The sequence below is a fragment of the Heterocephalus glaber genome, unplaced genomic scaffold, assembly GCF_053883595.1.
Source record: "Heterocephalus glaber isolate CG9 unplaced genomic scaffold, H.glaber_assembly_v1.0 deba00001097, whole genome shotgun sequence".
Taxonomy (NCBI): domain Eukaryota; kingdom Metazoa; phylum Chordata; class Mammalia; order Rodentia; family Bathyergidae; genus Heterocephalus; species Heterocephalus glaber.
Genome location: NW_028258191.1, coordinates 3,589,808 through 3,606,037, shown reverse-complemented (window position 1 = coordinate 3,606,037; position 16,230 = coordinate 3,589,808). Strand labels below are relative to the sequence as shown.

Genomic DNA, 16,230 nt, shown 5'->3' with positions numbered 1-16,230 from the left:
TTATTCTTAAAAGAAAGACTAGGGTTTGACAAGTGGCAAAGAGAAGGGAGGGTATTAGATCGGAGGAATGTAATGGGCAAAGGTCTAAAAGTATAATAACTTTATTTTACACCAAGAAGAATAAATTAATACTTCTTATCCTACCTTATGTGTTCCAAGCACAGTGCTAGGTTGCTTATGTACTTTATAAAGAAGAAGAAATAGATTCATTTGATTGAGGTAGAAACATTTGAAGAGCGGGACATTAAAAATTGGTTAGGTACAAGGCCCAGAAATGAGTTTTAAGCATACTGGTGAGATGTAAGTAGTGAGAATGAAATGCACACCATTTTAGAAGTTAGTATGACAGCATGAGTAGCAAAGACTAGAGTACAAAGATATTGGAGGGAGACCCTTGTAATAAGCCAGATAAAGTGACATCACATAAGCCTCACCAGAGTGAAGGCCAAGTGGAACAGATAAGAATGTTTAAACATGTAACTGTCAAAGATTTGCAGAGGGAAGAGAGAGAAAGATGATCCCAAGGTTTCTTCCTTGGTGTTGGATGGGTGAGAAGACATCAAATAATTGAGAAAAAATAGGTAGTCTGGAAGATGGAAGAAACAGTTAGTTCCCATCACAACTCTCTTCCTTTTTCTGCAAACCATTTTTCAGATAAGAGCTTCCAAAACCTAATACCAAATTCAGTTTTAGTCAACTAGATTCACAAAAGGACAAAGAGTTCAATCAGATTCTATATCTCCTTTGCATTCTGCATGTATCACAATATTTAACACAAGGGGAACCATATTCTCTAATTTCCATTCCAATTTTCTGTCCCCTTGGGGAATCTTAATTTTACAACAGCAAGGATTGTAGACATTCTCAATTTTGAAATTCCCAACTCTCATCAGAATAAGTCATATCCTTAATATTTATTGAATATAGCACTGGAGTATTTAATTATATTATGCAAAAATAGTAAACAACTATTTCAAGACAAAACCAATTAAAATGTATTTGCAAGGTATGATTTTATTAATACATTTTTGAAGCATGTTTAAGTTGAAAGATGAGTTACACCTAAAAAATTATATAATAAATCTGTCCTGCCACTCCAGGCCCAGGGGAAGTGGCTTCTGGGCCACCATCCATCCCACCACTCCAAGCCCAGAGGAAGGGGTTTCTGATCCACTGTCCCACTGCTCCTGGCCCAGAAGAAGGGGCTTCTGAACCACCATCCCATTGCTCTCAGCTGAGAGGAAGGCGCTTCCAGGCTGATGTCTGTCCTGCCAATCCCAGCCCAGAGGAAGGGGCTTCTGAGCTACCATCCCACCAGTCTCGGACCAGAGGTATGGGCTTCTGGGCTGCCATCTGTCCTGCCACTCCCAGAACAGAGGAACGGGCTTCTGGGCCACCATCCATTCTGCCTTTATCAGCCCAGAGGAAGGGGCTTCTGAGCTCCTGTCCCACCTCTCCAAGCACAGAGGAGGTGGGCCACAGGGGCGCCAATGGCACCCCCCCGCCCCAGGGTCGAAATAAGAAGACACATAAATAAGCCTCAAAACCAGACTTCCAGATCACCTACTGCAACCCAAAAGGGAAATGAGATGGAACACTCTGATACTCAACCACCTGGACCCCTGAACTGGAAACAAAAGAGGATCTGGAAATAATGAAATCAGAAATAATTTCTCAGATAACAGCAGAGATTGTTCTCATAGTGCAAGACATGATTAATAAATCTAGAGAGGAGCTCAGGAATATGATGGAATCCAAACATAGGAAACAAATGGAATCCATTAAACAGATGCAAATAGATTTCCAGGAGATGAAAAACTCCATTGAAAGTCTACACAGAAGAATGAGCCAATGTGAGGACAGAATTTCAGATATAGAAGATAAGATTGCAATTAGTGACCAGGAAAAGAAAAATTGCTTCAAAATTATAAGGGAACATGAGAAATCAATCCAGCAGCTGCTAGATGAAGCAAAGAAGAATAACATAAGACTGATTGGAGTCAAAGAAGAAACAGGAGAGCATGCAAATGACATAAAAAAAACTCTTCATAGAAGTAATGGCAGAAAACTTCCCAAGCAGGGGAAAAGAATTTGACATACAGATAAGTGAGGCATACGGGACTCCAAATAGCCTTGATCAAAAAAAATCCACATATAGGCATATAATAAAGATTCCAGAAACCCAACAGAAAAACAAAATTCTACAATCAATTAGAGAAAAGAAACAAATCACGTACAAAGGAAAGCCCATCAGAATCACAGCAGACTTCTCAACACAAACCATCAAGGCAAGAAGAGCTTGGAGTGACATATTCCAAGCCCTAAAAGAAAACAGCTTCCAACCCAGATTGATGTACCCTGAAAAACTATCTTTCAAAATTGATGGAGAAATAAGATACTTTCATGACAAGGAGCACCTTAGGAACTTCGTGAATACCAAACCAGCACTCCAAAGAATTTTACACAATATCCTAGGAACAGACATTGAGGATCACAACCCCAGAAAGCAAAGCAGATTGAACACATCTAGTGCAACAAGAAATTAAATGTAAAGGGGGAGAACCTGACAAAAGGAAAAAGTCATGGCAATGACAAGTCAATATGTTTCAGTTATAACCATCAACATTAATGGTCTCAATTCACCAATCAAAAGAAATAGACTAGCAGAGTGGGTCAAGAAGCAAATTCCAACAATATGCTGCATACAAGAAAAACAATTCAAAATGAAACTCATAAGCTGAAAGTTAAAGGGTGGAAAACAATACTCCATGCAACGGGAACCTGAAAAAAAGCAGGAGTAGCTATCCTCTTTGAAGATCAAGTAGATTTCAAACCAACACTGATTAAGAGAGACAAAGAAGGACACTGCATCCTTGTAAAGGGAACAATCCAACAGGAAGACATGACAACCATAAATATCTGCACCAAACACTAGTGTGCCCAACTATATAAAATAAATACTAATGGACATGAAAAGTCATATATACACTAATACAATTGTAGTGTGGAACCTCAATACCCCACTGTCATAAATAGATAGACCAACTAGACAAAAATAAGTAATGAAATACTAGAATTTAATTGAACTCTTGAACAAATGAACTTAACAGATGTTTGCAGAGTATTCCATCCCACAAAATCAGAATACACATTCTTCTCAGCAGCACATGGGTCATTCTCCAAAATAGACCACACACTAGCTCATAGAACATGTTTAAGTAAGTGCAAAGGAATTGAAGTTATCCCCTGTATATTATCAGACCATAGTGCAATGGACTTGGAGATCCACTGCAAAAGAAACTGGAAAAACTTCATAAACATGTGGAAATTGAACAACACACTTCTGAATAACCAATGGGTCACAGAGGAATTTAAAGAAGAAATCAGACAGTTCTTTCAAATAAATGACAATGACAATAAAACATATTGGAATGAAAGCAGTCTGATGAGGGAAATTCATAGCAGTGAATACACATATTAGGAAAACGGAACGAGCCCAATTAAACAACCTGATGCTGAACCTCAAGCTTCTAGAAAAAGGGGAGCAGGACAAACTGAAAGCTGATACAGCAGAGGAAATTATAAAGATCAGAGGAGAAATCAATGCAATGGAGACTAAGAGAACGATACAAAAAAATCAATGAAGCAAAGACTTGGTGCTTCAAAAGAATCAAAACAATTGACAAACCTTTAGCCAAACTTATCAGAAAAAAGAAAGAAAAAGCCCAAATCCATGCAATTAGGAATGAAAAGGGTGAAATTACAACAGACTCACCAAAAATCCAGAGGATCATTAGTACCTACTTCCAGAACCTATATGCCAATAAGATGTAAAACAAAGAAGAAATGGACAGATTACTAGAAACATATACCAAAGTTGAATGAAGAAGACCTAAAAATTCTAAACAAACCAATATCAACCAATGAAATTGAAAATGTAATTAAAAACTTATCAACTAAGAAAAGCCTGGGCCCTGATGGCTTCACTGATAAATTCTACAAGACATTTAGAGAGGAACTACTGCTGCTACTGTTTAAACATTTCAGTGGAATTGAAAGGGAAGCAATACTCCCAAATTCATTTTGGAAGCAAGCATCACCTTGATCCCTAAAGCAGAGAAAGACCCAACCAAAAAGGAGAACTATAGGCCAATCTCACTAATGAACATAGATGCAAAAATCTTTAGTAAGATAGTGGCAAATAGAATGCAGAAGATCATCAAGAAGATCACACACCTTGATTGAGTGGGATTCATCCCAGGAATGCAGGGATGGTTCAACACATGCAAATCAGTCAATGTAATACACTATATCAATAGAGCCAAGGACAAAAACCATATGATTATCTCCATAGACACAGAAAAAGCATTTGACAAAATCCAACATGCATTTATGATAAAAACCCTACAAAAATTTGGAATAGATAGTCTCTACCTCAATCTGATAAAAGCCATCTATGAAAAACCAACAGCCAATATCATACTAAATGGTCAAAAACTGAAATCCTTCACATTCAAATCAGGAACAAGACAAGGATGTCCATTGCCACCACTCTTGTTCAATATAGTTTTGGAAACATTAGCCATGGCAATTAGACAAGAGAAAGAAATAAAAGGAATAAAGATAGGAAATGAAGAAGTCAAATTGTCATTATTTGCAGACGACGTGATACTGTATATAGAAAAACCCCAAGAACTCCACCAAAAGTCTTCTAGACTTAGTAACTAAATTCAGTAAATTAGCTGGTTACAAGGTCAACACATAAAAATCAATAGCTTTCCTCTACATGAATAACAGACACACTGAGAGAGAAATAGGGCAAATAATTCCTTTCACAATAGCATCCAAAGAACTGAAATACCTAGGAATCAACCTAACAAAAGACATCAAAGACCTGTTCTCTGAAAACTATGGCACTCTGAAAAGAGAGATTGAAGATGATATCAGAAAATGGACAGACATCCCCTGCTCCTGGGTAGGAAGGATTAATATAGTGAAAATGGCCATACTTCCAAAACTGCTATATAGATTTAATGCAATTCCAATTGAGATCCCAGCAGCATACTTCATGGACCTTGAGAAAACAATCCAAAAATTCATTTGGAACAAGAAGAGACCTAGAATAGCAAAAGCAATTCTAGGTAACAGAGACATGGCAGGGGGTATCACAATCCCCAACTTGAAACTATACTTTGCCACCTTGCTGCCTTCTGCCCGCCATGAACTATTTCTTCTTTGTGATGCCCCTCCACCATGCTCCCCTTCCTTGGAGCCATCTAACTATGGACCAAAACCTCTACAAACTGTATGCCAAAATAAACCCTTCCTTCTTTAACTTTGAGTGTTGGATATTTTGTCTCACCAACAAGAAAAAGTGACTAAGACAGGGTACAAAAACAGGACTTCACTTTGAGATGAGAGATCTGTGGCACATACTTAAGGAGTACCTCTTAGAGAATTGGTTCCCTGAGATTTGATTTACAGAGCTCAGCCGTCTGGCACTCAAAGACCTCAGCAACCATGATCAGGGGTCCTCAACTACTGCTCTATCTGGTGGCAGACCTTGGTATCATCCACATGATGATGGTTTTACAGCATGAAGAATGCAAGAGTTAGAAGGTCAGGGAGTCTTCCTCTCAAGTTTCAGAAAAATATCTGAGAGGCCAGGCAATGTGCCCCTGAAAGGCCAGTGTGTGAAGTTGTAAGAGTGAAGCTAAAAGTGCTGTGGAGAGCCCAGGAAGTTGGAGAGGCCAGAACTTGTAATGTCTGAGGGAAGCTGTAGGCAGTGAACAAAACCACCCAAGAGAAAGGCCAGGAGAGTTGTGAGCAGCAGTGCCATAAGGGCAGGGCCTCCTCCCACACCCTTTGGAATTCATATCTCATGACTACCTGCCCCAGGTGCTGGAAATGGGGCAAGAGGATTTAATTTTTGCCCTGCTTGGCTTTGATTTTGTTTTGGTTTGGTTCATTTCTGTCCTCCTATTCCTCTCTTTTGGAATGGGATTGTTTACCCTGTGCTATTTTATGTTGGCAGTTTTTAACTTTTATTTTTGATTTTTACAAGTGTTCATGCTAAGAGTTTGCCTTGAGTCTCAGAGGAGACTTTGGAATTGGACTTTTCAGCAATGCTGAAATCATTAAGACTTTGACAACTCTTAGAGCTGGACTAAATGCATTTTCCATAAAAAAGATGAACATGAGTCTTTTGAGGCCAGGGACAGAAATTTATAGTTTGGATCTGGAATAATCCCCCCAAAGCCTCATGCACTCAGAGGTGGAGCTTGTCAAAGATGATTGAATTACTGGGGGCTAAAGCTGGCTTGCTATTAGAAGGAGAGGATATGGTTAGCAGCAAGTCATTGGAATTATGACCTAAAGAGGTATTTCTCCCTCCCTGGTCCTCCCTTCTCTCTTTGCTTCCTGACTGCCATGATGTTAGCAGCTTTCCTCTGCTATGCCCTGTACCATGCCATTTTTTTTTTTTTTTTTTTGGTACCAGAGATCAAACTCGGGACCTTGCACTTGCAAGGCAGGCGCAGGAACCACTGAGCTAGATCCCTGGCCCCTTTCTTTTCTTTTCTTTTTTTTTTTTTTTTTTTTTAACCAGGGATTGAACTTGGAACTTTGCCCTTGCAAGGCAGGCAGTGGAACCATCGGGCTAAATCCCTGGCCCCACCATGCCATTTTTGACTTGGAGCCAGCTGACCATGGACTATAACCATGGGCTAAAATAAAACTCTCTTCCTTTAAGTTCCAGATGTCAGGTATTTTTCTCAGCAATGAGGAAAATGACTAAGACAGGGATATAAGTTACTTTTTGTCAGTTGTGCATCTTTTTCTTTTCAAGAGCTACGTGGCTATACCATTGTCTCCCCTCTGGTACCCAGCTCTAGCTGGCGAAACCCTTTAGTCTAACCCCTGAGATCCGTGCTTAGATGTATGCTTGTGACCTAAGTTAAGCCAATGACAAATCTTCTCTGGGATTTTTGTGGCAGCTTCAGGAAAATGACTCTTTCTCATACTTTCTTGGGGATGTTAGTTGTAGAGAGTGAAACTGCTGGGTAGCTGGCCCAGGTCTCCTGGATATGATGTTGGTGGAGATGAGGACAATCACAGCGACATGGACTAGGAGCTGCTGCTGCACCTGGAGCTGCTGTTCCAGGAGTTCCTTCTCATTCTGCAACAAAAATGACATAGTTTTCAAAATAGTAAAAATAACAGAAGACAATCTTACTGATCTTTATGTTTAGCATGTGACACCATTGCCTCAGAGAGAATTACCAAAGAATAGATGGGGGAAAATGATGGAAAGGAAAAAAGAATAATAGAGATAAAAAATGAGCCTAAAAGGAGTAGCACTGTGGATGGGCTAAGGAAAGACTTATTTGACAAAATTCATCCAGAATGAGCATAAAAGTGAAGAAGACAGAGAACACACGTAACTATCTATACAAGCCTCCCCCTCAGGTGAGCTCTCAGTAATACCTGTTGAAAATTAACAATTTCCCCAAGTATTTCACCCCTAATGTTTTCTTCCACTTTGCTTACAAATGATAAAATGAATACAATAATAATGATAATAAATATAATAATATAATGATAATAATAATAAACAAAATTGTGACAACACAGGAAAAGTCCTCCCAACATTGTAAAGTCACCACCTTTGTCCCTTTGGAACTATTCCTGTGAAGTTGAAGCAAAGACACAGAGGCCCCAAATAACTTGAAGCACCTCTTTCTTGAAGAGGAAAATAAAGTTTATTACATGGTCTTGAGGAAAATTTCCAGAAATGTAAATATAACTGTAACTATAGTTTTCAAATAAATTCACATATATTGACAGTGTTTACAGAGATCTCAATTATTATTTGATTTTCTTAAGAAGTTTAAAATGGATTTTAAAAAACATTCATTGTCTCTTTCCTTCCCTTGTTTCCTTTTTAAATTTCTTCCCTTGATTAGGAAAGAATTTCTTTTTAAAATAATGGCTTGGTATATGATGTTCGTACTGGTCCTGATCAAATCATTAGCTGCAAGTCTGGCATAAAACATCTAATGGCCCTTAGAAATTACTTTCCTTAGTCATTTCAGAATCTTTGGGGACATTTACAGGTTTTACAAAACTTTGATATTTTCCTAACTCACCTTTTTATTAATTTCTTCTTTCAAGCAGAAGCACATACAGCCCATCTCAGTATGTTAGTAAATCTGGCCACATTCATCCTCAAGGGCTCACCAAGAGGAGCTTCTTGGTTTCACTCCTGAAAACGATTCCAAATATTGAAAAAACAGTACTGTTCTTCAGTTGCTGCTTGGCTTCTTCCCATAAAAAGCAAAGGGAAGCCAGTGCTTGCTGCTGCTTCTTCCCTGAAACCTAACAGAAGTGAGTGATGGGAGCTGACTGATCTGTCCCTTAGAATGTGCTGGTCTTACAGCAGTAATCTTGCCTACTCTTCATGAGCAGTCTGGGATCTCACTGTGAGGTCAGCCATTACTCTATCCTAGGTGCTTCATGTGTTTTTGGTTTTTTCCATACCGGGTATCGAACTCAGGACCTTGTACCTGCGAGGCAGGTGCAGTGCCACTGAGCTAAATCCCTGCCCCAGGAGCTTAATCTTTTAAAAAATAAAGTTGATTTAAAAATCTGGCCTGGTAATCATGTTAGAAGTTGAGAGGAGCAGGGAAGGGGTAGAACTCTAGAACATAGGACAGTCCAGGAAGTCCAACAGTGAGGGGCAATCCGTGTACTCCAGAGCAGACAGGAGAGCACCCGGAGTCAGGCACATTAGATAGAGTGCAGCACAGGGAAGGTGGACTGGCCCAACGAGCTCTCTGTGGCACGATGCGGACAACTTCCTACAGCTGACCCTGCAGAATCATGCACATGAGTTTTGTTCATTTTTGTTTGAGTGGTTTTATCACTCTGATTGCATAATAGAAGTCAGTGATAAAATAGGGTTTATATTGTAGTCACGGGTTCTGGTGACTTTCTGCTGTGTATTTCTAACAAAGAGCAAAGGATACTTTATACTTATTCCATGTATGCTCTATCTTAAATTGGGGTTTGCCTTTTTCAGTATGTTTTAGAGGATTCTTACTCTTCTTGATTTGTTAAAATGAGCATATTCATCCAGCTATTTAATAGCCTTACAAAAAATTAATTCAGCTTTGCAGTAAGTACCATACTGAGACCATAGTTTTTAATATTATTCTGCCTTTATTCCAGATTAAATCTGTATACATAACACAGAAGACATAAGACATTATGGATTTCATAAACTTTTGGTGTTAGAGTAAATTTTTAAATACATTATTATATGCAGGGTTGGTACATGTAATTTTTAAAAATTTATATATTAATTGGTACATTTTAGGTATACAATACATTTACATTTATCATTGGGTGTTTGTACCTGAACATGATGTATCTTAGTTCTTATTTTTTCCCCTATTTCCTATGCACCCTTCACCCCCACCACCCTTCCCTATTTACATAGACTTTGTTTCCATTTTTTTCTTTCTCATAATTTTTCCTTTCCCTTCTTCCCTTTCTCCTTCCCCTCCCACCACCCCTCCACCTTTGGACCTTTTCCTATTTCAAATTATCAGTTATTCATTTTAATCATTTTCATCCTGATTTACACTTTCTGTTTCTCACACTAGAGATACTATTTGGTATTTACACATGTGTGTCCTATTTATTTCACTTAAGAGTATGGCTTCAATATGCATCCATTTAGCTATAAATGTCTCTAGTTTCTCCTTCTTTATGGCAGAGTAGTACTCCATTTTATAAAAAAAACAAAAAAACAAAAAACACATCTTCTTTATCCAGTTTCCAGTCGATGGGAACTTGGGCTGTTTCCAAGCTTTAGCTATTACAAATTGTGCCGCTATAAACATAGGTGCACATATATTGCTGTGGTATGATTCTTTTAATTCTTTGGGGAAGATACCCAGTACAGGAATAGCTGGGTCAAATGGGACCTCTAGTACTAGTTCTTTGAGGTACCTCCATATGGATTTCCACAGTGGTTGCACCAGCCTGCACTCCCACCAACAATGGAGAAGGGTTCCTTTCTCTCCACACCCCCGCCAGCATTTGTTATTGGTTGATTTCTTGATAGCAGCCATTCTTTCTGGGGTGAGGTGGAATCTCAGTGTTGTTTTCATCTGAATCTCTTGAATGACCAGTGATGTTGAACATTTTTTCATATATTTGTTTGCTGTTTTTACTTCTTTGAGAAATCTCTGTTCATTTCAGATACTCATTTTTGAATTGGGTCTTTGAATTTGGGGGGTCTGATTTTTTTCAATTCTTTATATATTCTAGATAATAGACCTTTGTCTGAGGTACAGCTGCTAAAAATTTCTTCCCATATTGTAGCTCTGTTGGTAGTTTCTTTTGCAGTGCAGAAGCTTTTTAATAAGATGAGATCCCAGTTGCTGATTCTTTGTGTTAGCTCCTGTGCTACTGAAGTTGTGTTCATAAAGTCTTTTTCAATGCCAATATCATTGAGAGTTCTACCTAACTTATCTTCCAGCAAGTTTACTGTTTCTGTCTTGATATTTAGCTCTTTAATCCACTTTGATCTTAGTTTAGTGCATGGTGATAGGTGTGGGTCTAGTTTTAATCTTTGGCAGGTTGAAATCTAGTTTTTCTAACACCATTTATTGAACAGGCTATGTTTACTCCAATGAGGGCGATTGGCTCCTTTGTCAAAGATGAGGTGGCTGAGTATGTCTGGAGTTGTTTCTGCATCTTCTAATCTATTCCACTGATCTTTGAGTCTATTTCTTTGGCAGCACCATGCTGTTTTTATCACAGTAGCTTTGTAGTATAGCTTCAAATTGGGGATTGTGATACCCCCAGCCTTGTCTCTGTTGCCCAGAGTTGCTTTTGCTATTCTAGTTTTCTTCTCCTTCCAAATGAATTTTTGGATTGTTTTCTCTAGCTCTGTGAAGTATATTGTTGGAATGTTAATTGGTATTGCATTAAATCTATATAGTAGTTTTGGAAGTATGTCCATTTTCACTATATTTGTTCTTCCTAACCACGAACAAGGGATGTCTTTCCATTTTCTTATATTCTCTTCAATCTCCTTCTTCAGAGTGCTGTAGTTTTCAGTGTAGAGGTCTTTTGCTTCCTTTGTTAGGTTGATTCCTTGGTATTTCATTTTTTTAGATGCTATTGTAAAAGAAATTATTTCCCAAATTTCTCTCTCAATGGGTCTGCTATTTGCATATAAGAAGGCTATTGTCTTTTGAGTGTTGACCTTATATCCAGCTACTCTACTGGATCTGTCAATTAGGTTTAGAAGGCTTTTGACTGAGTTGTTTGGGTCTTCTATGTAAAGTATCATATCATCAGCAAATAATGACAGTTTCACTTCTTCCTTTCCTATCCTTATTCCTTTTATTTCTTTCTCTTTTCTAATAGCTGTGGCTAATGTTCCAGAACTATATTGAACAGGAGTGGTGATAGTGGGCATCCTTGTCTTCTTCTTGATTTTAGCATGAAAGTTTTCAGTTTTTGACCATTTAGTATGATGTTGGCTGTTGGTTTTTCATAAATAGCCTTAATCAGGTTGAGATAAAGACCTTCTATTCTAATTTTCTGCAGGGTTTTTATCATGAATGAGTGTTGGATTTTGTCAAATGCCTTTTCTGCATCTATTGAGATGATCATATGGATTTGTCCTTGACTCTGTTATTATAGTGTATTGCATTTATTGATTTACAGATGTTGAACTATCCTTGCATCCCTGGGATAAATCCAACTTGATCAGGGTGTATGATCTTCTTTATGACCCTTTGTATTCTGTTTGCCAGTATCTTGTTGAGAATTTTTGCATCTATGTTCATTAGGGAGATTGATCTGTAGTTCTTTTTGGGTTGGATCTTTCCCTGGTTTTGGAATCAAAGTAACACTTGCTTCTAGGAAAGAATTTGGAAGCCTTGCTTCCCTTTCAATTTCCTTGATGAGTTTAAAGAGTAATGGTGATAGCTCTTCTTTAAATGTCTTGTAGAATTCAGCGGTGAAGCCATCAGGACCTGGGCTTTTCTTTGTTGGTAAGTTTTTATTACATATTCAATTTCACTCATTTTAATTGGGGTGTTTAGAATTTCTATATCTTTTTCATTTAACTTTGGCAATTTGTATGTAGCTAGGAATCTGTCCATTTCTTCTATGTTTTCCATTTTATTAGAGTACAGGTTCTCAAAGTAGATATTGATGATCTTCTGAATTTCTGCTGGATCTGTTGTGACTCCACCTTTTTCATTCTTAATTGCATGGATTTGAGCCTTTTATTTCATTTTTTTGATAAGGTTGGCTAAAGGTTTATTGATTTTATTTATTCTTTAGACAAAGCAGCTCTTTGATTCATTGATTTTTTTGTATCATTCTCTTAGTTTCCATTGCATTGATTTCTGCTTGGATCTTTATAATTTCCTTTCTTGTACGAGCTTTGGGTTTGTTATTGTCTTCTTTTTCTAGGAGCTTGAGGTTCTGCATTAGGTTATTTATCTGAGTTCTCTCTGTTTTCCTAATATGGGCATTCACTGCTATGAATTTCCCACATAGAACTGCTTTCATTGCATCCCATAGATTCCTGTGTGTTGTACTGGCATTATCATTTACTTGTAGAAACTGTCTAATTTCTTCTTTAATTTCTTCTGTGACCCACTGGCTGTTTAGGAGAGTGTTATTCAATTTCCATGTGTTTGTGGGTGTTCTGCAGTTTCTTATGTTATTGATCTCCAATTTTATTGCACTATGGTCTGATAATATACAGGGGGTAACTTGAATTCTTTTACATTTACTCAGACATGTCCTGTGAACTAGCATGTGGTCTGTTTTGGAGAATGACCCGTGTGCAGCTGAAAAGAATGTGTATTCTGATTTTGTGGGGTGGAATACTCTATAAACATCTCTTAAGTCCATTTGTTCAATAGCTTGATTCAGTTCTAGAATTTCATTGTTAATTTTTTTCCTAGATGATCTGTCTATTTGTGATAGAGGGGTGTTGAGGTCCCCCACTACAACTGTGTTAGTGCTTATTTCATTTTTCATATCCATTAATATTTGTTTTGTATAGTTGGGGGCATTTGTATTTGGTGCATATATATTTATGATTGTCATCTCTTCCTCTTGCATTGTTCCCTTCACAAGGATGTAGTGACCATCTTTGTCTCTCTTAATTAGTTTCGGTTTGAAATCTACTTTGTCTGCAAATAAGATTGCTATCCCTGCATTTTTCTGGGATCTTGTCACGTGAAGAACTGTTTTCCATCCTTTTACTTTCAGTCTGTGAATTTCTTTTTGAGTTAGGTGTGTTTCTTGTATACAGCATATTGCTGGGTTTTGCTTCTTAATCCATTCTGTCAGTCTACTTCTTCTGATTGGTGAATTGAGGCCATTAACATTGATAGTTATAATTGAGAGATATTGACTCATTCTTGCCATGATGTTTTATTGTTGTTGGCTCTTTTCTTATTTTTCTTCCTTTCCCTTTAGTGCATTACCTTGTGTGGTGTCTTCTTTCTGTTGGCCCTCATGGAGTTGTGACCTTCATTGTCTTTTTCTAGGATATTGCATAAGATATTTTGGAGTGCTGGTTTGGTGTTCATGAAATTTCTCAGGTGTTCTTTGTCATGAAAGTATCTAATTTCCCCATTGATTTTGAAAGATAATTTTGCAGGATACAACAGTCTAGGTTGGAAGTTATTTTCTTTTAGGGCTTGAAATACTTCACTCCAGGCTCTCCTTGATTTGAGGGTTTGTGTTGAGAAATCTGCCATGATTCTGATGGGCTTTCCTTTGTAGGTGATTTGTTTCTTTTCTCTAACTGCCTGTAGAATTTTGTTCTTCTGTTGGGTTTCTGGGATCTTGACTATTATATACCTAGGTGCAGATTTTTTTTTGATCATGGCTGGATGGAATTCTATATGCTTCACTTATCTGTGTGTCCAATTCTCCACTTCTGTCTGGGAAGTTTTCTACTATTACTTCTGTGAACAGTTTTTTTATGTCAATTGTACTTTCTCCTGTTTTTTCGTGGACTCCTGTCAGTCTTATGTTATTCTTCTTTGCTTCATCTGGCAGCTGTTGGATTGATTTCTCATGACCCCTTACTATCTTTAAGAAATCTCTGTTTTCATGGTCCTTAACTGTGATACTGTCTTCTATATCTGATATTCTGTCTTCAGATTCTCTTTGTCTGCTCTGCATGCTTTCAATGGAGTTTTTAATCTCCTCAATATCTGTTTGAATCTGTTTCATGGATTCCATTTCTTTCTTATGTTGGGCGATCATGTTTTCCATTTCTTTCTTATGCTGGCCATTCATGGCTTCCAGCATGTTTCTGGTCTCATCTATTTTCTTGTCTGTTTCTTCTCTAGAGCCTCTAATCATGTCTTTCACTCTACTCACCATCTCTCTATTTATCTGGGAGATCATTTCTGCTTTGAATTTTTCTAGAGCCTCATGTATCTGCTTTGTTACTTCCTGTGCTATCAGTTCAGGGTGTCCAGGTGGTTGATTATCTAACTTTTCCACCTCATTTCCCCCAGAATTTCCTTTTTGTGGTGTGGAAGCCTGTGTTTGTGCCTTGCTTAAATGCCTTCTCATTTTTGTTTTTGGTACTGTCCTTGGTTTAATTCCTGGGTTGATATTTCAAAATTCCTTAATGCAGGTATCTTTGTTGCTTGTGTTTAAACCCCTTGTGGAATGATTGCTTTTCAGAGATGTCTTCCAGATATGGCTTGTGTTTAGGTTTTTGAGGCTCTAATGACTCTGAGCCTATTTCATTTTCCTTATACCAGGAAGGAAAACTGATTAGATCAATCACAACATGTTAGGCCAAATGTTACAATCAGTTGTATGCTATGCTAATACCATAGCATCAAGCACAGCTTAGAAAATGACAATTCGTGGTAGTTATTAATCTATCACATTTGACTATGTGAAGTATAATCCCCCATGCCTCCGCGCATCTAAGTGGAGCACCGGATGAAGGCGAGGCTCCAAGCCACACCCAGGACCTCACCGTGCTGTGGACAGGAACCGGAACCTATACATGTAATTTTGTTGATGGAATTTCTGATCCTATGGGTAAAGAGTAGTAAAAAGGGTAGATTTTAGGGTAGAATGACAAATTATATTTTCTACTCTGTTAGTCCCACTGTTTCCATGTATATTTTTCTCTTAGTTAAGAGAGAGTTGGCCATTTGAAAATTTTAAATCAGTGGGAACTTACTTTTAGTTACTCAGTGAAATTAGTTTTTACTTGTATATTTAATTTACAGAGTAGGCTGGTAATAACAGCTGAACTATGTACCATTATTGCTTCAGACTGAAGATTATATCACAAATATTCAGAATCAGTGCTCAAATCACAGCATCTTACTGAGCTGTTTCAAGTTTGGAAGGCAGAGAGCACTGAGTCACACCCTGGTGCGTGAGATGTCTTCCTCCAGGTGGACCTGGCATACGAGATTTGGGGTCTTTGGCTTTGAAATGTTTACTTTGCTTGAAAGTTCAGAAGGACTTGACTTGAGTGATGACTTTAGATAACCTTTCCTCACTCACTTGGAGGATACTGTTGCTCTTCACTCTGTGCTCCAATGAAGCAGCTTTCCTTACTGGGTTAGGCAAATGAGTGGCATTTGAAGCCATGAGTGGCTTGTGAGATACAATAAGAGGAGGCGCTCCTGGCTTCTTTTCTTCTGCTGCTGTTTGTTCTCTCTTTCCCTGTGCCCTCTCCCGGTATGATTTCCTTCTTTCCTTCCATTAAACCTGTGCTTCAAGCTTAGGTTTGCAAGGCATATTGCTCTGCCTGTTCATTCAACAAGAAGCTGAAGTAGGCTGACCCCCGGGGTTCTTACTTTGCAGGATCTCAGGGTGCTGCTGTGAGACCAAAGTGACTCCATTTTGCTTATGTGAAACCAGAATGACTCCACTTTTGCCCAAAATGGAGTAGTCTCCTTTGTCCTCTCACATTAATGATTAAAATGTGCTTGATCTAGGACAAAAGATACAATCTGTAACAAATCAAAGTTCCTAAGTTAATTACTCAGCCATCTGTTTACCCAGGAAATGAACATCCTGGGCCCACTATCTGTAGAAACCGTCTGTCAATGTGCTGACTGTCAGTGCTGAGTGGTCGTGACCATTAGTCACCGTGTCTGCTGACCATCAATACTTGACAGTTGCCCACTGACCTTT

General features: G+C 38.2%; 1 pseudogene; it reads left to right on the top strand.

The window, feature by feature from the left end:
* Positions 1-6,290: 6,290 nt before the first annotated feature.
* Positions 6,291-7,827, top strand: LOC110346753 (tRNA-splicing ligase complex subunit ASW pseudogene; annotated as a pseudogene).
* The last annotated feature ends 8,403 nt before the right edge of the window (positions 7,828-16,230 follow it).